Source organism: Myxocyprinus asiaticus, chromosome 20, assembly GCF_019703515.2.
Source record: "Myxocyprinus asiaticus isolate MX2 ecotype Aquarium Trade chromosome 20, UBuf_Myxa_2, whole genome shotgun sequence".
In the NCBI taxonomy this organism is placed as follows: Eukaryota; Metazoa; Chordata; class Actinopteri; order Cypriniformes; family Catostomidae; genus Myxocyprinus; species Myxocyprinus asiaticus.
In genome coordinates, this window is record NC_059363.1 from 24,229,372 (window position 1) to 24,247,639 (window position 18,268).

The following is an 18,268-nucleotide window of genomic DNA, read 5'->3' on the forward strand; positions in this document are numbered from 1 at the left end:
ATCTCTGATCCCTCAGACATCACAGTCTTAAAAAACATAATTCATCTGGAATGGATATCATGAACATGGGCTTGGAATTACTTTGGTAACCTTTGTTAGTCAACACCACTCACCGCAGCATCCACAGATGCAAGTTAAAACTTTACTTCATCAACACTGTCCAGAAGTGCTGCCGACTTCTCTGGGCTCGGTCTCATCTTAGATGGAAAGTAGAACAGTGAAACAGCCTTTTTTGGTCAGACGATTCCACATTTCAAATAGTTTTTGAAAAACACAGCCGTCGTGTTCTCCGGGCTAAAGAGGAAAAGGACCATCCAAGCTGTTATCAGCATCAGGTCCAATAGCCAGTGTCTGAATGGGCCAGGGGTGTGTCAGTGCCCATGGCATGGGTAACTCACACATCTGTGAGGGGACCATCAATGCAGGCAGATATGTACAAATTTTGGAGCAACATATACTGCCATCCAGCACTGTCTTTTCCAGTGATGTCCCTGCATTTTCCAGCAGGACAACTTCAAACCACATACTGCCCAGATTACAAGTGCATGGCTGCATAAGAGAGTTGGAGAGTCTCCAACTGAGAATGTGTGGCGTATTATGAAGCACGCCATACGGTAACGAACACCCCGTACAATTGTGCAGCTGAAGACCTGCATAATGGATGAATGGGGGAAAATTCCACATTCTAAACATAACAAACTGTGTCTTCAGTGCCCAAATGCTTAAGTATTATTAGAAGAAATGGTGATGTTTCACAGTGGTAAACACTCGACTGTCACAACTTTTTTGGAACTTGTTGCAATCATATGATTTGAAATTACTGTACATAAAAAAAAAAATTTAAAAAAATTAAATTCACAAGGTAAAACATCATACCTGTATAATGTGTAGCTGTAGTGCTTTCAATATAGCAAAGGGTGAATATAATTTACAAATCACAATTTTTTGTTTTTATTAGATTTTTCATACTGTTCCAACTTTTTCGGAATTGGGGTTGTACACACTTCAGACACTCTAGTCTCCTAACAGAAATCTCTCTTTCCATGATTTTCTCTCGCTATATACAGCATTTATAAAATCATATAAAGTTTATGTAAGCACAAGGCCTTTGTGATGTTAGTCTGCAAAATGTAAAAAAGTAGATTTCATGATAGTTTCTAAGCTCTTTGTGTTCATTGGTATCGAAAGATTTTGACCAGTTGCAGTCATGCTCTGGTTTTAATGCCTAAAGATAAAATTGATATTTCCTGTACTGCTACATATCAAGTGTGTTGCTAACTTGCTACTTACTGAGAGACAGCGACCGCAGTGCTAACCACTGCGCCCGAAGGCTACTCGAGAAATTAATCAAGACTGTCAAGATGCACAGGCACTCGGTACACAAATGACTCATCCGGGCTGCAGCTCAAGGTCAGGATAAACAGTACAGCTTCTCTGCCTGATGCTGACAAATGACCTCAGCTGGACCACATTCAATGTGATTTCCTGTGCCGGTAATATGACGATCTTGGAGAAATTATGAAGTCAGGACTTGAGCCACAAATAGCTCCCAACAAAGGACAAGGTTTTTTTATTTTCTTTTTTATTCTAGCTGACATGTGATTTAGGTAAAATTTCCTACCGAGTAATTCATTAGGAGCATACATTTACTTGCGCATCATTTATTTATTTGCATATCAAATGGATTCCTATTTTATTAGAAGTCCCTATAATCGTATATAGTATTGGAATGCATTTATGTATGCTTTCTATACATTTGTTTAAATATGAGCCAGCCCAAATCTGATTTCTCCCAAGGTTTCTTTCTTATCTCCTTAAACCTTTTTTTTTTTGGCCACCAAATTTGTAAGATATTATTCTACGTAAAGATGTTTTGGAATATAGTATGCATTGTAAAAAGTGCTACACAAATAAATTGAACTAAACTGAATATATAATTTTAGAAAAGATTTATCTTGTCTGTTGCTAAAGTGATTTTGCTTAACATCAAAGAGAGAATTTATAATCACATATATATTTTCAATTGAATTACAGAGACAAGGAAAGAAAAAAACATGACAGCTAGGTTAGACAGGGCAAATATTTTAGTGTCTTGATATTCTTGTCTATGCATGACTCATTGTCTATGCCTAAAAATTTTTTCGGCTGATGTTGAAACGCATGCAAAATAATTTAGAAATTATACCGATGTGGCGCCGATAGTGTCTGTCTATAGCGTATATAATACATACTGCATAGTGTATTCCAATGGTAATCATCTAATACATGAATAAACATGTTGCATGTTCTTTGCTACCTTACTGAAAATACAATATACAGGGTTGGTACAGGAAATAGGAAACTTTTCTTATGAAGCACTTATGAACTACTCTTGTCTTAATCAGATTTTATTATTATTCATTCTCTTTGGAAATGTTTTAAAATCTATATCAAAAAGATCCTATAAAATTACCCAAGACAAACTTGTGCCAGATCTTATCGTAGCTCTTTTAAACAAACTATTTTGTCAAAAACATATACAGTATTCTTGCAAGCAAACATTTGGGATACATGTTGCCATAAATATGTAGAATCATTCAAAATGCAGAAGAACCTACCTCAATACCGATTTCAAATCCTCCACTAAGACCAGCAATGCCAATGGCTAAAGGAGCAGACCACCCTTCAGTAAACACAGTGAACAAGATAACATAATTGAACTTCAGTATCCCATTTTAAATTCCCAAAATTAAAACACTGCAACTCTTAGAACTTAAAAAGATTTAATGTTTAGGAGCACAGAAGGACCACACTTTAACAATGACATTTAAAACACTGCCAGTCTGGCGTTTCTTAAACTTCAAAATATACAGTACACCAGCATGGGTCACTTTTTTCGTTATCATAGCTACTGTTAAATAAAATTTTAAGTTACATCATGTATATTGGAGAGATGATAAAATATGAGTACACCATTACTGTAAACTTCTAAACTTGTTTTTGCATTACATAATGTAAAAATCCAGTGGGTAAAAACAAGGAAACACTAAAATAAAGGCACTGAGGCTTTAAATGAGCCTAAAGAGTGTTTTGTTTATTTAGTTTAAAATATTGGCAAAGCAGCTGCCAGACATCCATTGCTTCAACCACTTGAAACTTCCCTAATTACTCAAAGTGGTCTATTTTGTTTTAATAGTTTTATTTTAGACAGGTAGAGAAATTGAGTTGAACTTGTGAGTATATATATATATATATATTATTTTTTTTACATAAATTCACAACCGCTTTTAATTTTATGACCTCACTCACTGTAAATGTACATGTAAACATATTCTACACGGAGTATAAACCCCAGTAGAAGTCTCCTTAAAGGTGAAGTGTGCAATTTATGTGCCACAAGTGTCACTAAAAGAAATGACAAAAATAATGACTCTCTTCAAACACATTCCCCAAATATTTGCCCAGTCTGGCATAGGTCGAATATACAGATAGTCCCACCCCAAATTCATGCAATTGGTTGAGCCAATGCTGCTATGTCAGGCTGGTTGAGATGCTCAAACTAAAGGAGCAAAGCTTAAAACACTTAATTATAGTTTTTTTTTTTTAAGTTAAATTAGTGAGCAAGTACATACAAAAAAAAAAACAAAAAAAAACAAAACAAAAAAAAAAAAAAATCCATGTTCAAAACTGTGTTCTTGTCTCACCTAAATTCACTAAGGTAAGCCTTTGATATGAAATCGCAGGCTTACCTCATTCCTCCATGTGTTTACAACATACTCATAAACACAGAAAAGAAGGATGGACTAGGCGACTTCTGGCACGTGTTTGTGGAAGCTGGGGAATCAACGGCAGTCACATGGATGGCTTCTGTTCCATTTGGCCAAGTTGTTTACTTACTATAATATTTTGAAGCTTATTTTAGTTGCCATGCTTCAGTGAATTGAACAATTAGCATATTTCAGCATATAATTTTTAATGTTTAATTAGAATATTTCATACCCTTATTGAATCCTCTGCTTAAGTTTTATTGTATGCATACTGTTTGGTTTAGTTGTATTATCCACTGAGGCTGTTAACTGTAATATAAAAACAATTATGGGTTTTCCATAGAACTCATATCAGCCATATGAGAGGTTTCACCTTTTAAATGTTAGGTATTTGTGTAGTGCAATACAAACATTAATGTGTGGATGATAAAACACATCACAATAAAAAAAAAAAAAAATGAAGAATCATAAAATATTAAGAGCCTTATCTTCATCGAAGCAAGTAGTATATTGGTTAAAAATGTTTATTCTAATAACAAAATATGACTCAATATTTCCAAGATGATATGGTGAACACAGGTAATCTCAAACCATGAGATTCATCTGCACAAAAGAGAAGTGCCAAAGCACAATTGACGTAAAAGTCACAGTTTCTGCTTACTTGCAATTTTATGTTTCAACCACAGACGTCGACAGAGAGCCCAAAAGTTCCATAAAGCATATTTAATATCCAAAAAACAACACACTTTAAAGTCTAATCATTAAGTCAGCAAGGCAGTAAGAAAATTAAAACAATCACTTACTTCCATCAGCGAGCCTTTAAATCACTATTCCACTGCCACCCCTTGCAGTAATCATGAAGCCCGCTTTAAAGACTGACAGGATAGCCAGTCCCTCAGCCTTGGCAATCACATGAGCTGGTTTCGGGTGGTGGAAAAAGATTTAAATGGATATGAGACAGATATTACAATTGCACTTGTGCAAGCAAAACTGTTCTAAATTCAGTTACAAAGACTGATTTATCTGGGAAAGCAAGATGAAATCAGAGTTTATTGAAGCATTGTGTTTTTGCAAAGATATGGTGAAGTCACAGAGTGAGCGCATTTATATCACTTGTTGAAGACATGCATGAACAGATACTTTGCAATGGACTGGCAGAAAGACTGCTAGTCATGTACACAGATGACATCAGTCAATAGAAATGCAAACTTAGAGATGTTTAATAGCACTTACAGACTTGGCATAGGTTCTATTATAGCAATAAGATTAGCCAGTGCTTTTAAAAGGAGCGCTCACCCTAATGTTGTTCCAAACTTGTATGGCTTTCTTCTTTCTGTGGAACACAAAATGTCACAGTTATGAATTAGAACTACATGAGGGGGGTAGATGACACAATTTCCACTGTATCCTGTTAAATTCAATAACTTCAATAAATTCTACTAAAATCCAAGTGTTTTCCATTGCTTTCTAATTGACTTAGGACAGTAGAGAGGACAGTTACCTGGAATAAGTTTGTCAGGCCCCATTCTGTTGGATATTTCAGTGAACTCTGAGGATTTTAGCATCCTTCTTGACCTTAGAATTTAGGTTAGCAGGAATCTGATTTTTCACTGAAAATAAATGTCAGAAGTAACATGCTTAAGACACATTTCTTGCCTATAGCTCTACGTCACATTCCGACAACCTGAAACGTCATACGTATGGTAGACCAAACCTGCGTGATGGCTTGCGTCTTCCTGAATGCTTTCAATTCTATAATGCCAAAACCATTATCTTGTGGCATCTGCATTACAATGAACCTGCAATAACTTACTAACCTTAAAATTATCTAAAGAATATGGGCTATTGTAAGACACTTGCTGTACAAGTTGACAGACTGGGTATGTAATCACTACAATGACCTTTTCATGTTTTAGAAGGGCTCTCCCCATTTCAGAGTGACAAATCGTTAACTTTTTCAGTCATACGTCAAATGTCAGCAAAAACGAATAGGTAATTAATTTTGCTCATGTCAAAGATAATTGATGACACTGGGTCAAAAACGTGTCTCCCATATGAGTCACACAGTTTTAAGTCACATTTGCCTACTCCTGCTGTTACTTAGTGTCATTCACGCAGCATCCTACACAACCCATCCATATGCTATGGCACTGCTGGAAGAACACCAAAATGTATTATCAATATGCAGTATATAATCAATATATATAATATATAATTAAATAATTATAATAGGCTACACAATTTAATAATTCAGATATTTTGATTAAAATACATTGCATTATTGTGGCATATGACTAAAGCATTGATTAGACACACAAAATGTGGCTTTAGAAGTCAATATATTGTTTATTTTATTCCCACATTAAACATGAGCCAATCTCTGGCCTATAGTCCAAAGCAGTCCATTTTGCAATTACATGTATTATTCTGTCCTGTTCTCACTGGGTGCATCGCAAGAGTTCCACATTACCTGAACAGCTGCTGCGCTGACTGCAGATTCGTAAAAAACAAATTAAAATTACTTCAAGCTTGAATTGCTCCGATTGTAGGAAAATATGTACTTAATTACGGAATTTACTGTATGTACAGGTAGCAAGCATAATTGTGTTAATTTTCTAACAAATAATGTAAATGTATGCATGTATATGTATGTATGTATTATATATATATATATATATTATATATATATATACATATTTAATTGCGCTAAATTATCCTCTAATTGACAGCTCTTCAACATACTTTATCCAATACCTTAATATGAAGACAGCGGAATGTTTGGGAAATCTGTTTGAAAACTGACATTTTTGCAATTCCATTTGATGACTGCAGAAATTACACAGTTGGCTAAAACAATGGCATGAGTTTTGTTGTTTGTCAAATCAATGGAAGTTTTTTTTTGGAAACCTGTTTAAAAAAAAAAAATTCTGTTTGGTGATGCTAGTTGTGCAGAAATGACAGAAAATAAATGTCAGCTTTAATTTCTTATGAAAATGTATAAGCCAAACAAAATGTATACTTAACAGTATATCAAAATATTACCACAACCCCCTTATTTTGCAACTTACATTAACTATTATTCTTTATGGACAGAATATTAAGGGATGAATCATTTAATAAAATGGGTAGATCAAACACCCTACTGGTGCAGCAGAGATGTGCTTTTGGCAGGTAGCTCCCTTTCTGCGGTTTATCAAGGGAGGTGCTTGCAAATTGTCACTGTCAATGAAGTCTTTCCAGTTGAAGAATTCTTGCAAAACCAGACGCATCAACAGGACAGTTCTCCTGTTCACCTGGGAGACACCTGCTTCAATAAATTAATAGCCTAATAATAATACTAAGATTGCTGCCAGTGAGGGTATTCTGTCTTGCTCTAACCTGGATTCGGACCCTTTTCACTGTTCAACACATTCATGAGGAGACAGAATTTAACAAGTGACTAAGCAATCATCGCTTCAGCTACTGTAAGTAGGGAGAAAGCAGCAGTATGACAAAGGCTGTTGTAATGTAGCATTCTTGACAATGATTTGAAGCATTATTCATGTACATTTTTAAACCTGTTTTCCAAGGTCATGAAATGTATCCCAAGTTAAGGACATCACATGAACAAACAGATGACTAACAAAGAACTCATTCACTGTTCCTTTTCAGCATTTCCAAAGTAAGGAAGTTGGACCCAGGTCATGTTTTTTGCTCATCTCAAAACACTGAAAATACAGTACTGCTTAAAGTGCCTACGTGACCATTATTTATTTTTAAGGAACATACAAACATTCCTCTATTAATAACAGAGTTCGAAAGAACACCCCCTACATGTCTCTTAAAATGCATTTAAAACTGAACTGGAAACTTTGTATGAAAAGCCTAACACTGTACATTGCATCAAACAGCTTGGTCATTTCTTACAAAGTATTAATGATCACTCATTCACAGATAAACATTGTAGCACTAAATGCTAGGCTGTGGCTGGCAACACACCTATGACTCTTTCACTCCCCTTGAATTTTAGAATTAAACAGCTGTATGTCGTAAATTCTGCTCATATTTGTTGTAAAGAATTTGATGGTACTGGAAAAATTGTTCTGCCTACTGCCGTTAACGTAAATAAAATGTTCAAACTGGGAGAACCCAAAGAGGTATACGTAAGCAACTTATGTCAAATGGCATTTCATCTAACAAATATTCAGCCAAAGTATCTAAATAAAGAATGTCTGCCTGAGTCATCACAGTATAACCTGATCTCATGACATGGTTTTAAAGTGGATTAGTATGCACCGAGTACTCATAATGGTTTTCAATGGGATATGGTGTGCTAGGACAAAATAAAAACAAACCACTTTTCCCTGTGTTGGACGTGTAGATTAGTGATCTCATCTAACAAGGCATACAGTATCATTTACAGCACAAAATTCACATTGCAATGCCATTAAGCATTGTTCACTTAAAAGCCCCTATGTTAGCAGGGGTATTGAGAAAAACACGACGCTCATGGTGTGACTTGCTGAAAAAGAGCAAGTGGTGACAGAATGGGCAAAGACGTCAGTCTGCATCTGTATTGCAAAAACTTTTGCAAATGGACCACAATGATGTGGCAAGTGTGAACTGCCCTTAAGTCTACATTTACATGACATTTATCCAAAGCGACTTACAAATGAGAAACAAGCAATTCGTCAACTAATTTCAACAATATTTTCAGTATCGCACTGCCAAGTTCTCACAGTGGCTTGAGTAATAAAGATGCTAGCGCAGAAGAAAGAGACAGACAAGGAATATTTATTTATTTTTAATAAATAGTAAGTGCAATTAATGTGGATTGGTTAAGTGCTCGCGGAACAGATGTGTTTTCAGCTGTTTCTTGAATGCTGAGAACGTATAAGTAGATCGTGTGGAGGTTGGAAGCTCATTCCACCACAGAGGAACATTGAGTGAATGATCATGAAATGGACTTTGTGCCTTTTTGCAATGGGACCATCAGGAGGCAATCGTTTATTGACCGCAGAGAGTGGGTTGGGACATATACCTGGAGGAGTTAAGGCCAAAGTATACGTCGGGTGTCCACGTTGCAGATTGCTCCACGCACAGTATGTGTGACTCAAATTGCATCATCAGCACAGCCACGTGGCTTGACCGCACGTCGCCTAGATTTTCTTGACCCGCACACGCGGTCTTCGGCTTTGCAGATCACTGACGCATGCGCCTGCTATTGACTGTCCTAAAAGAGTATCCCAAATAAGTTATAGTGGGCATGCATCATATTCGCTCATGGTCAGAAGAGTATACTCACAAAGGCAACGCGGTCGACCAGGCACAAGCCAATCCGGAACGTGCAAAAATGAAGTATACCTGGGCCTTTCGTTGAAGAGGGTGCTGTTCCATTGGCTGTCCTGAAGGCCAGAGTCGAAGCATTTAATTTGATGGGAGTCGCTACTGGCAGCCAGTGTAGTGAAATTAAGAGTGGGGTGATGTAAGCCCTCTTTGGCTGATTGAAGACCAAACACGCTGCAGCATTCTGGACCATCTGCAGTGGCTTAATCATGCTAGCTGGGAAACCCGCGAACAGAGCATTAAGGTAGTCCAGTCTTGAAATTATCAGAGCTTGGATCAGGAAATTTGTAGCATATTCAGACAGAAAAGGTCTGAATTTCCTGATGTTGCAAAGCACGAACTTCAAGACCGGGCAGTTGATAAGATGTTGACAGTGGTTAAGCTGGTCATCCACCACCACTCCCAGATTCCAGGCTGTCCTGGGGTGCATTTCCCAAAAGTACTGACAGTCAACTATGGTCATAAGTTCCATCGTTACCAACATATTTCAACGATTTGGTGTTTCCTAAAACAATATTTTTCGAACGAACATTCGCAAACAGCATCTCAAAGTTGTTTGGTTGGGACTACAGCTCTTTACCTGTGGTTAGAAGCATAGTTCCTTGTTAGTTTGCTTTGTGGACATCATTTGACTTCACTGAGGCTTCTATATCTTTTATTGCTTATGTATCTTTTATTCCGTCAAGACTTAGATCACATTTACATGCATTTAAAAAAAAAAAAAGAATTATGTTAAATTACTTTGTGAAACATAATTTAAACTTGAATGCAGATGTTTAAGTGCTTAAAGGTTTTTAAGAGAAAGCAATTTAACACAAGTGGCTTCTGTTGGTGAACACGGCTTCTGTGTCCATGTTAACGCATGTTTTTGCCTGCGTTCTAAATGGGATAAATCAGCCTCTGTAGGGAGGGAGGACAATCATAACAGATAGCTTCAAACTCAATTTTCAATAAAAAAAGGTTAAAAAAGTGAGTTCCAAATGACTGTTATTTTGGAGCCCCACATCTTTCAGCCCTCTGCTGCTCTCACAGTGGATGGTAAAGACTTTAGACAGGGAGTAGTGCATAGGGATGATCTCTTCTGAATAAAACGTGCCCATTTGAAGAATGCACGTGCGTTTGTGCTTGAGCGCGTCGGAGGAACCCCGAAGTCTGATGTAGTGGGAAACAAATCTATTGTAGTGCAATTCTGTCTCATTACACTGTGCGCGCCGATTTCGTGTCTTCAGCAGCTTTCTTGAATAAACGTCTTTCTGGTGTTTGTGTAAATTAGCTATTTTAATTCAATTTTCCTGGAAAATATTACTCCACCCCTGCATAACGTCATTAACGACAGCTTTATGTTGTTGAACCAATGTGGTTTCGAACGATGGATGTGTGACTTACTGTAGTTACTACGGTTTCGGAAAATTCTCTCATTATTCACTTACCCTGATGCCAACACATATGTGTATGACAGTCTTTCTTCAGCAGAACACAAATTAAGATTAGGAAAATGTTGAAGCTCTGTAGGTCCTTATAATGTAAGTAAACGGGTGTAAAAGGCATATTTAGGCAACATAAAAGTAATCCACATGACTCCAGTCGATCAATTAATGTCTTCTGAAGCAAATCAAAAGGTTGGTGTAAGAAACAAATCGATAATTAAAACATTTTTAACTTTAAATCATTGCTTCCGGCCAGTGCTGGGATGCTGTTTGAAATGAACTAACTCTCACGTAACGTTCATTCCTCTGTTGTATACAAAGCACGCGTTTCCAACTTCTCACGTGAAAGTGCCATAGCGCTTATGTCTCTGATGCGTTGACTGCTGGCAGGAAGCGATTTATTTTAAGTTAAGAAAGTTTTAATAATCGATTTGCTTCAGAAGACATTAACTGATCAACTGGACTTCACTCTTTTCGATTACTTTAACGTTGCCTAAATATGCCTTTTGGACTGTCAAATAGCCAGCAGCCTGATGGCACCCGTTTACTTACATTTTAAGGACCTACAGAGCTCAGATATTCTTCTAAAAATCTTAATTTGTGTTCCGAAAAAGACAGTCATACACATCTGGGATGGCATCAGGGTAAGTGAATTGCTGAATGACTGAACTGTAGATTAATCAATGTGCTTGTGGTAGAAAAAAGTACTATTAAAAACACTGAGTAATATGAATTCAAACACTCAGTCTCAAAAGCCAAAATTTTCATGACATCTGAACTAGAGAGCATCTTGATGGGAATTTTAAGGATTCTCTCTCTATTATGTGATCATTATTTTCTCAGAGGTGTAGAGAATAATGCGTATTTTATACACCCGTAAAACATGGCTATAAGGAATATTTCCCCAGATCTGACATGGAACAGTAGCTAGCAACAAACCTTTTCTTGGTAAACTCACTAAGGTTTAAAACTGCTGATATTATTTCCCACTCCTATTTCCTCAGGTCTGAAAGACCTTTGTTGTCATACAGAGGGGGTGGACTAATAAATGCAGCGGTCATATCAAGCATAACAATGAGAATACAATTTTTGTGATTACTACTGTACAAATAATTGCTGCTTACGCAGACCTACAGGATACATTAGTCTGTAATTAGTCAACAAGTGATTAACATAGCAGAATAAAGCATGTAAAATGCAAATACGTGGGACAGAGCAATTATATCTTAATTTGTAGTTGGGGGAGATAATGAAAAATTAAGGATGCAGCATTGATCCATAGAGAAAGCACAAACATCTGCTCTGATGAGAGTTAATTTAAATTTTGACACAGGATTAATTTGAGAGGGTGAATTCTGCTTGGTCACTGACACTTAGAGTGGGGGCAGCTTTAACAGTTCAGAAAAACAACTTCATCAAGGACTGAGAATCAATATTTAGTATGACTCAATTGGTCAAAGATGTAAGGGGTCAAGTTTGATGAAAATGGTGAGATTCTGAAATGTATTCCATAAATATGGTCAATGTTAAACAAAGTATGGTGGACACCTGACATTTAAGACATCAGCTAAAAGATTTGACAAACAACAATCAATCTTTCTCATTTTCATCTTGTATGTTAACAAAGCTACTGGAATGTAGAAGGAATGCTCCAGATCGTGACAAGTTGCAAAAACAGTGTCTGCTTCAAGGTAAGGAGGAGATATTATATCTACTTTACCCAGAGGGGCTAAATTAATTGCTTTTGTCGATCAAGACCGCAGACAGTCTATTATTATGTGTGTAGTTGCCGTGAAGCTTAAAAATAATGCATATCATCCAGCAGCTGGTATTAACATCATCTTAACTGTAAATACTGGTTTAATAAAACCAAAACAAATATACTGGCCATAAATACACTTTACGCTTAAATACACTTAATACACAAATCCCCAATATGAAAATATACCTTACACAGCTCAACATAAATGTAACATGGCAACCATATAGGCTTTATAAGTTTACACCACAATATACTAGTAGTAGTAGTAGTAGTAACTTAGTTTTAAAGGAATAGTTCACCCAAAAATGAAAATTCTCCCATCATTTACTCCATTTACTACCAGATGTGTATGACTTTCTTCCACTGAACACAAAGATTTTTAGAAAAATAGCTCTCTGTAGGTCGATACAATGCAAGTGGATGGTGGCCAGAACTGAAGTGCAAAATAAGCACATAAAGCATAAAAGTAATCCATACTATAAATTCTCCTCCCTGCAGGGTGGTAGGTGGCAATATGCACAAATGTGAATCGTCAAAAACAAAAGAAGAATGTGGAAGTGAAAATGTATAGTAAAAAAGGACTTGAATATCTATCTGTTTCTCACCCACACCTATCTCATCACTTCTGAAGAAATGGATTTAACCTCTGGAGTTCTAAGGATTACTTTTTAGCTGCCTTTGTGTGCTTTTTCAAAGTTCTGGCCACCATTCACTTATGGATCTACAGAGCTGAGATATTGTTTAACAATCTTGTTTGTTTTTAGCAGAAGAAAGAAAGTTGTACACATCTGGGGTGGCAAATGATGAGAGAATTTTCATTTTTGGGTGAACTATTCCTTTAAATCACTGTCATCTAGTGAAGAAACTTAAATAACATCCAGATTTATGCTTCTTCCACTTTTCTTTGATAGAGATCTCTTAATTTATTATGCTTTTTACATAAAAACTTACGAAATGTAGTTACCATAATAAATGTTTGTATACTGTAGGCTATATATATATATATATATATATATATATATATATATAAAGGCTTTTAAAGGCTGAGGAGTCTCTCAGTCTTCTGTACGACGCCCAAACAGAAACGCACATGAAAGATGATAAATGTTAAACGAATGTGCTGTGATCTCATGCTTAAACGTACTTTCAAACACATAACAAAATACTAAACCCACCACTTTTCTGGGTTTGCCTTAAAACACTACTTTCATTTTAACTGAAAGTAGAAAACAGACGCTTAGTTTACTGTGCACCTTAATGTTTCAGTCCACTACATGTAAATGAAACGACTCACACGTTGTGTTACCAATAGGGAAGGGAACATGGGGGAAAAAAGCAACTTTTCTACTTACTTTATCAAAAAACGGACTGTTTTCACCAGGTTCGAAGACTTCTCGAAGTTTCAAGCTGAGTTTAAAGCACTCTCACCTGGTGCAGGTAAGACTGTGTAGCCTACGTTAAAAGTGTAGACTTCCGATACACCTGCCAAACCGGTTTACTTGTGTTTTAAAGGACCCGTAGAGTAGCTAAACCAAATTATAAAAATATAAAAGTAGTATCTCTCAGTATTGTAAAGGATGCTGTGGATAAAGTAGAATATCTCACACTTGTAGACGTTTATTTAAAGCTGTACACAAATCAAAGTTATTTTATTCAGGCAATAATTAGACAAACAAGAAAAAATGACGTCTCGTCTGTCAAAACGATTAGGACCCCTGGCACGCTCTCACGTACATCGGAGCGCGTTCTGGTGAATTCAGTCAGGTAATGCGCGCGAAGTCAGAACAGACCAACGCGTCTGCTGTTGTAAGGGGTCATATTTGTAATTTTATTGTATGTTGATAAAGGTAATTAAAAAGACAGTAGCCTATAATATGTCTTAAAAATTTATAATTAGGAAAATCAGTATGAAATTAAACCAGGAGAGTTTATCTATAAAATAAGGTCAAAAGGTTTATTTGCTGAAGTTTAAGAGATTTAGGGAAATGCTGGTTGTCAGAATATATTTTTATATTATATTTTATTTTATATTTACTCTATTGAATATTTTTCAGGGTACGTTCATTTTTAATGTACATTTCTGTATAAACAAATGCCTTATCTGGAAGGCTACAAACATTATCCAGTAAAAGATGAAGTTTATTGGACACTTGAAGACACTATTTAGCCCGAGACGGAGCACTTGCATTAAAATGAACAGGAGAAATTCCCTTATGAAAATTGAGAATTCATGGCAAATTTTCACAGGCAAATGAGCTTTGTGGCAAACTTGCAGCAAATTGTCCATTGTTGCCAAAGGTTTGCCGGAGGTTCACCACTACCAGCGAACCATTTGTGGCTTATCAAAAGCTCATTTGCATGTGAAAATAACAAACGGCAAATTGGCGGCAAGTTTGCGGCTAGTTAAGATTTTTGGCAGATGTAAAACAGGAAGTCCCGCCTTAAGCCCCGTTACAATTTTTTGGTAGATGTCGCTAGTCTCCTTACTTTGTGTCGCTATTGGCCGTTCCAACTGCTGTCGCTCTAACATTATTGGTCGGCTGCACAACTGGCCATAGCTGTAAAAAATCTGATTACAGATGAGCTTTGTCCTGTATTTAAGCTGGTCAGATGGCTTCACGGTGAAATCGTTCCAGATCGCTAATTTAACATTGATATAAGTTGGAAAATGTGCCTATGATGGGTAAAGGACCATCCGAAAATTCCACAAATGGTGCTAAAACTGTGGATTTTTTTCTATATAAATGTTCAATCATGTTCAATTTAACCACTGGTTTGAAATATGTTATATGATTGTTATCTTGACCAACCGTTTTGGAGATTTCAGTCTTTCTCCATTCAAGTAGATAGAAAATGTACTATCATGCCGCTTGTATCCATTGAAAATAGCTGCCCAGGAGTGTTCCAAAGATGGTGGCCGAGTGGACTTACTTGCCTTGAAAGAGTCTTTGACTATCTGGCACTATACACTTTAAACACCTTTTACAGGCTTTTAAGCAGAATTTAAATAGTAACAAATAATGAAACACAAGCAATTCGTAAAACAGTAAAAAGATAACTTACAAAATATCAAACCATTGTTTTGGACAACAAATATGTATAACATTTAAAACACATTTGACAACTTGCCCCATTAAAATTGACATTTGACTCCAAACCTTACTGAGTTATAGCCATTGTGACAACTTCCATGTGTGACAACTAGCACCAGCCACCCCAATATATTGCTATAAGATTTTAAAAATCTGAAAGTAGGTTTTTCTATCATACATTTTGGCATTTGGCTATTTATCTTTCTGGGATTTTTGAGAGGTGATGGAGCCTGTAACAGGTGCTAATCATTAGTGATGTTCTTGTTGAAAATTTGTGTTCATTTGTGCCATATTTGTTCATTCTGAGCCCTCTAAATATGCTGATTATTTTTCTTAATGCCTTTCACTTTTGATGCAATCATTCCAAAGCCTTTTAAAATGTCACCAATGCTCATGATAAAATGATTTTTGACAGGAAAACCTTTTATTTTATTTATTTATTTTTGTCCTTTCTTTGGTATATTTAAAAAAAAAAAAAAAAACAAACAGTTTCTTGCAGACTGTACTGTTAAATCTGTCTAAATTCTCTATTATACTCGACATGACTCAGTTTATAAATATGCATAAACAGTGTATTAATACAATAACCAGTATTGCCATGTGGGTGTTTTTGGTGGGGGGTGCACATTTCTAAAATAATTTTATATGTATTATTTTAGAATACATTTAAAACATGAATTACGTTAATATCAGTATGCGTTTTGTGATAGTTGAAGGGCTACGCCCTTAATGAGTCAATTAAGAAATTAGGAAATATAGACATTATTTTGAATTCATTAAGCGGGAAAAAGTATTTTAGAAAATAACTTAAAAGTATTTAATAATGTGATTACTTATTTTTTTTTTTTTTTTTTTTTTTTACAAAGTAGTCAGTAAAGTCAGTAGTTTGATTACAATTTTAGAATAATAATTATTAATCTTGACTTCCGCCAGTAAACAATGGTTCACACATAGCTTAAACCTCGCAAAAGCAGTTCTCTTGAAAAACACAATACTCTTGTGAACAAGCTTCTTTCATGCACTCATCAATGGGGAGGCCATGGCAGAAGTCAAGATGTTCACTGTAAAATAACTGTGTATCTTTTGTCTCACCAAAATATGCCTTTGGAAGACTTGGATATGATGCACAAGTAGCATGGACTACTTTGTTGACACTTTTGGGTCCTTTTTCAAGCTTTAAAGTGAGTCAATCTTAATAGATATCAGAGAATGGGGCATCTTTTAATTTTCCTCCTTTTGTGTTCCCCAGAAGAGAAAAAAGCAATACAGGTTTGGAATGACATGAGGGTGAGTAAATTATGACATAATTTTCATTTTTGGCTGAATTATTCCTTTAAATTTAAATGTTTTTGTACTAATTAAATGTAATTCTATGCAATTGAAATTGGTATCAAATCATATCACTGATTGTCCTTTTGTTGCAAATAGAAACGTAATTAAACTTAACAAAGTTAAACTTAAAAAACGTAAATAAATGTATTAACTGTCATCTAAAATTAACCTAAAGTGTGTGTTTTCACCCTCACACCAGTGCCCTTTTGTTTCTTGTTTTCATGACACATCATTCCATGTCACTGGTCTTTCATGCTCTTCAGCTTTATCAAATACTGTCTCAGACCCTTAGCATTAGACCCTACTGTGAACCCTATACTGTATCATATTTGTTGTATTCAAACCTTACAATAATCCACATGCATTTATCTACAACAGAGCGCAAGACTCCACTATATTAACATTTGCTCTTTTCTCACCTGTCAAACACAAAGGCACAGTCTTTTAAAATAAAGTTTATATTATGGCCTTGATTGACACCCTTTTTTAAATCCCCAGTCTGACAAATTTCCAGACATTTCTGAACTTTGCCATTCCTCTGGTGGGCCGTTAACCAAACTGGCTTGTCATGTGTACCCTGACAGTCACCTGAAAATGATCAAACAATCTTATACAATCAAATGTACACACAGTCAGTCTGTCCACATTCAGTGAGACAGACATCATGGCCCATAAACTACCAAGCACAAGTGAGACTGGTGTAGACTAGCCTTTGCCTGAAATGACCCACAAAACCATGACTTCCAAAATGCAGTGGCAGAACATTCCTCTCCCTGCCCTGTACTTGGAAGCTGAGAGAAAGTCATACTCGCTGCTCCCTTCTGGGCTTTATACAACCTCCCCCTTGGTTGTCAGTCATCCACACCCAACTATTTAAGAAATGTAATGTGTGTCTCATCCGCATGCGTAGTAGGCAGTATTCTGGCATAAAAAACAACAACAACAAAAAACACCTGGCTTCAACATAAACAGTCTTCAGTCCTTTGCACCACTATACTAAAAATAACAAAGCACACTGCCAAATAATCACTGGTTTGATAGTCATGCTCAACACTGCTTTGCAAGATTCTTTTGTTATTCTCTCAGAGGACTGGAGTCTGTTAAACCACTTATTGAATTCTGCAGATTTAGTTGGAAATTAAGAAATACCAAATTAGAGGATTAAAGGCTGAGGTTTGGGGAATTGGAAAATCTTCTAATTGGTTTTGAATTATGACTTACACGACCAATGACTGTTACCAATAATTTTTTTCGTAGTTGTTTTTGTAATTGCATTATTGCTCTGTAGAAGATTAGGTTACATTATGTGGCAGTTTAGGCTCTAATAATCTCAAAATAACCTAGGACAGACATTATATTTTTAGTTATTTGTAGAGTTATTTTTGTACCTAAAGCAATGCATAATATTATAATTGGAAACTTTAAAATGCTTAGGTTACTGTATATCAGCCACATATGTTTAAATTTATACTTTGCAGTACCCTAAGTATAGCGGAACATTTAATATTTAAACTGTTTTAAAGGAATGATAATCTCATAAGGACCAATACTTTTTTTATGTCATTTTTTTTTTTTTTTTTTTTA

General features: G+C 35.9%; 1 long non-coding RNA gene across 2 annotated transcripts in view; it reads right to left on the reverse strand.

Moving 5' to 3' along the window:
- The window catches only part of LOC127411441 (uncharacterized), a 47,777-nt gene extending 34,025 nt beyond the window's left edge, over positions 1–13,752 (reverse strand). For both annotated transcript variants that reach the window (XR_007892281.1, XR_007892282.1), the window contains exons 1-5: positions 13,613–13,752; positions 5,248–5,356; positions 5,043–5,079; positions 4,550–4,663; positions 2,598–2,662 (exon numbers count right to left, since the gene is read on the reverse strand). This is a non-coding gene — a long non-coding RNA (uncharacterized LOC127411441). The remainder of the gene's footprint in view (positions 1–2,597; positions 2,663–4,549; positions 4,664–5,042; positions 5,080–5,247; positions 5,357–13,612) is intronic.
- Positions 13,753–18,268: the final 4,516 nt, after the last annotated feature.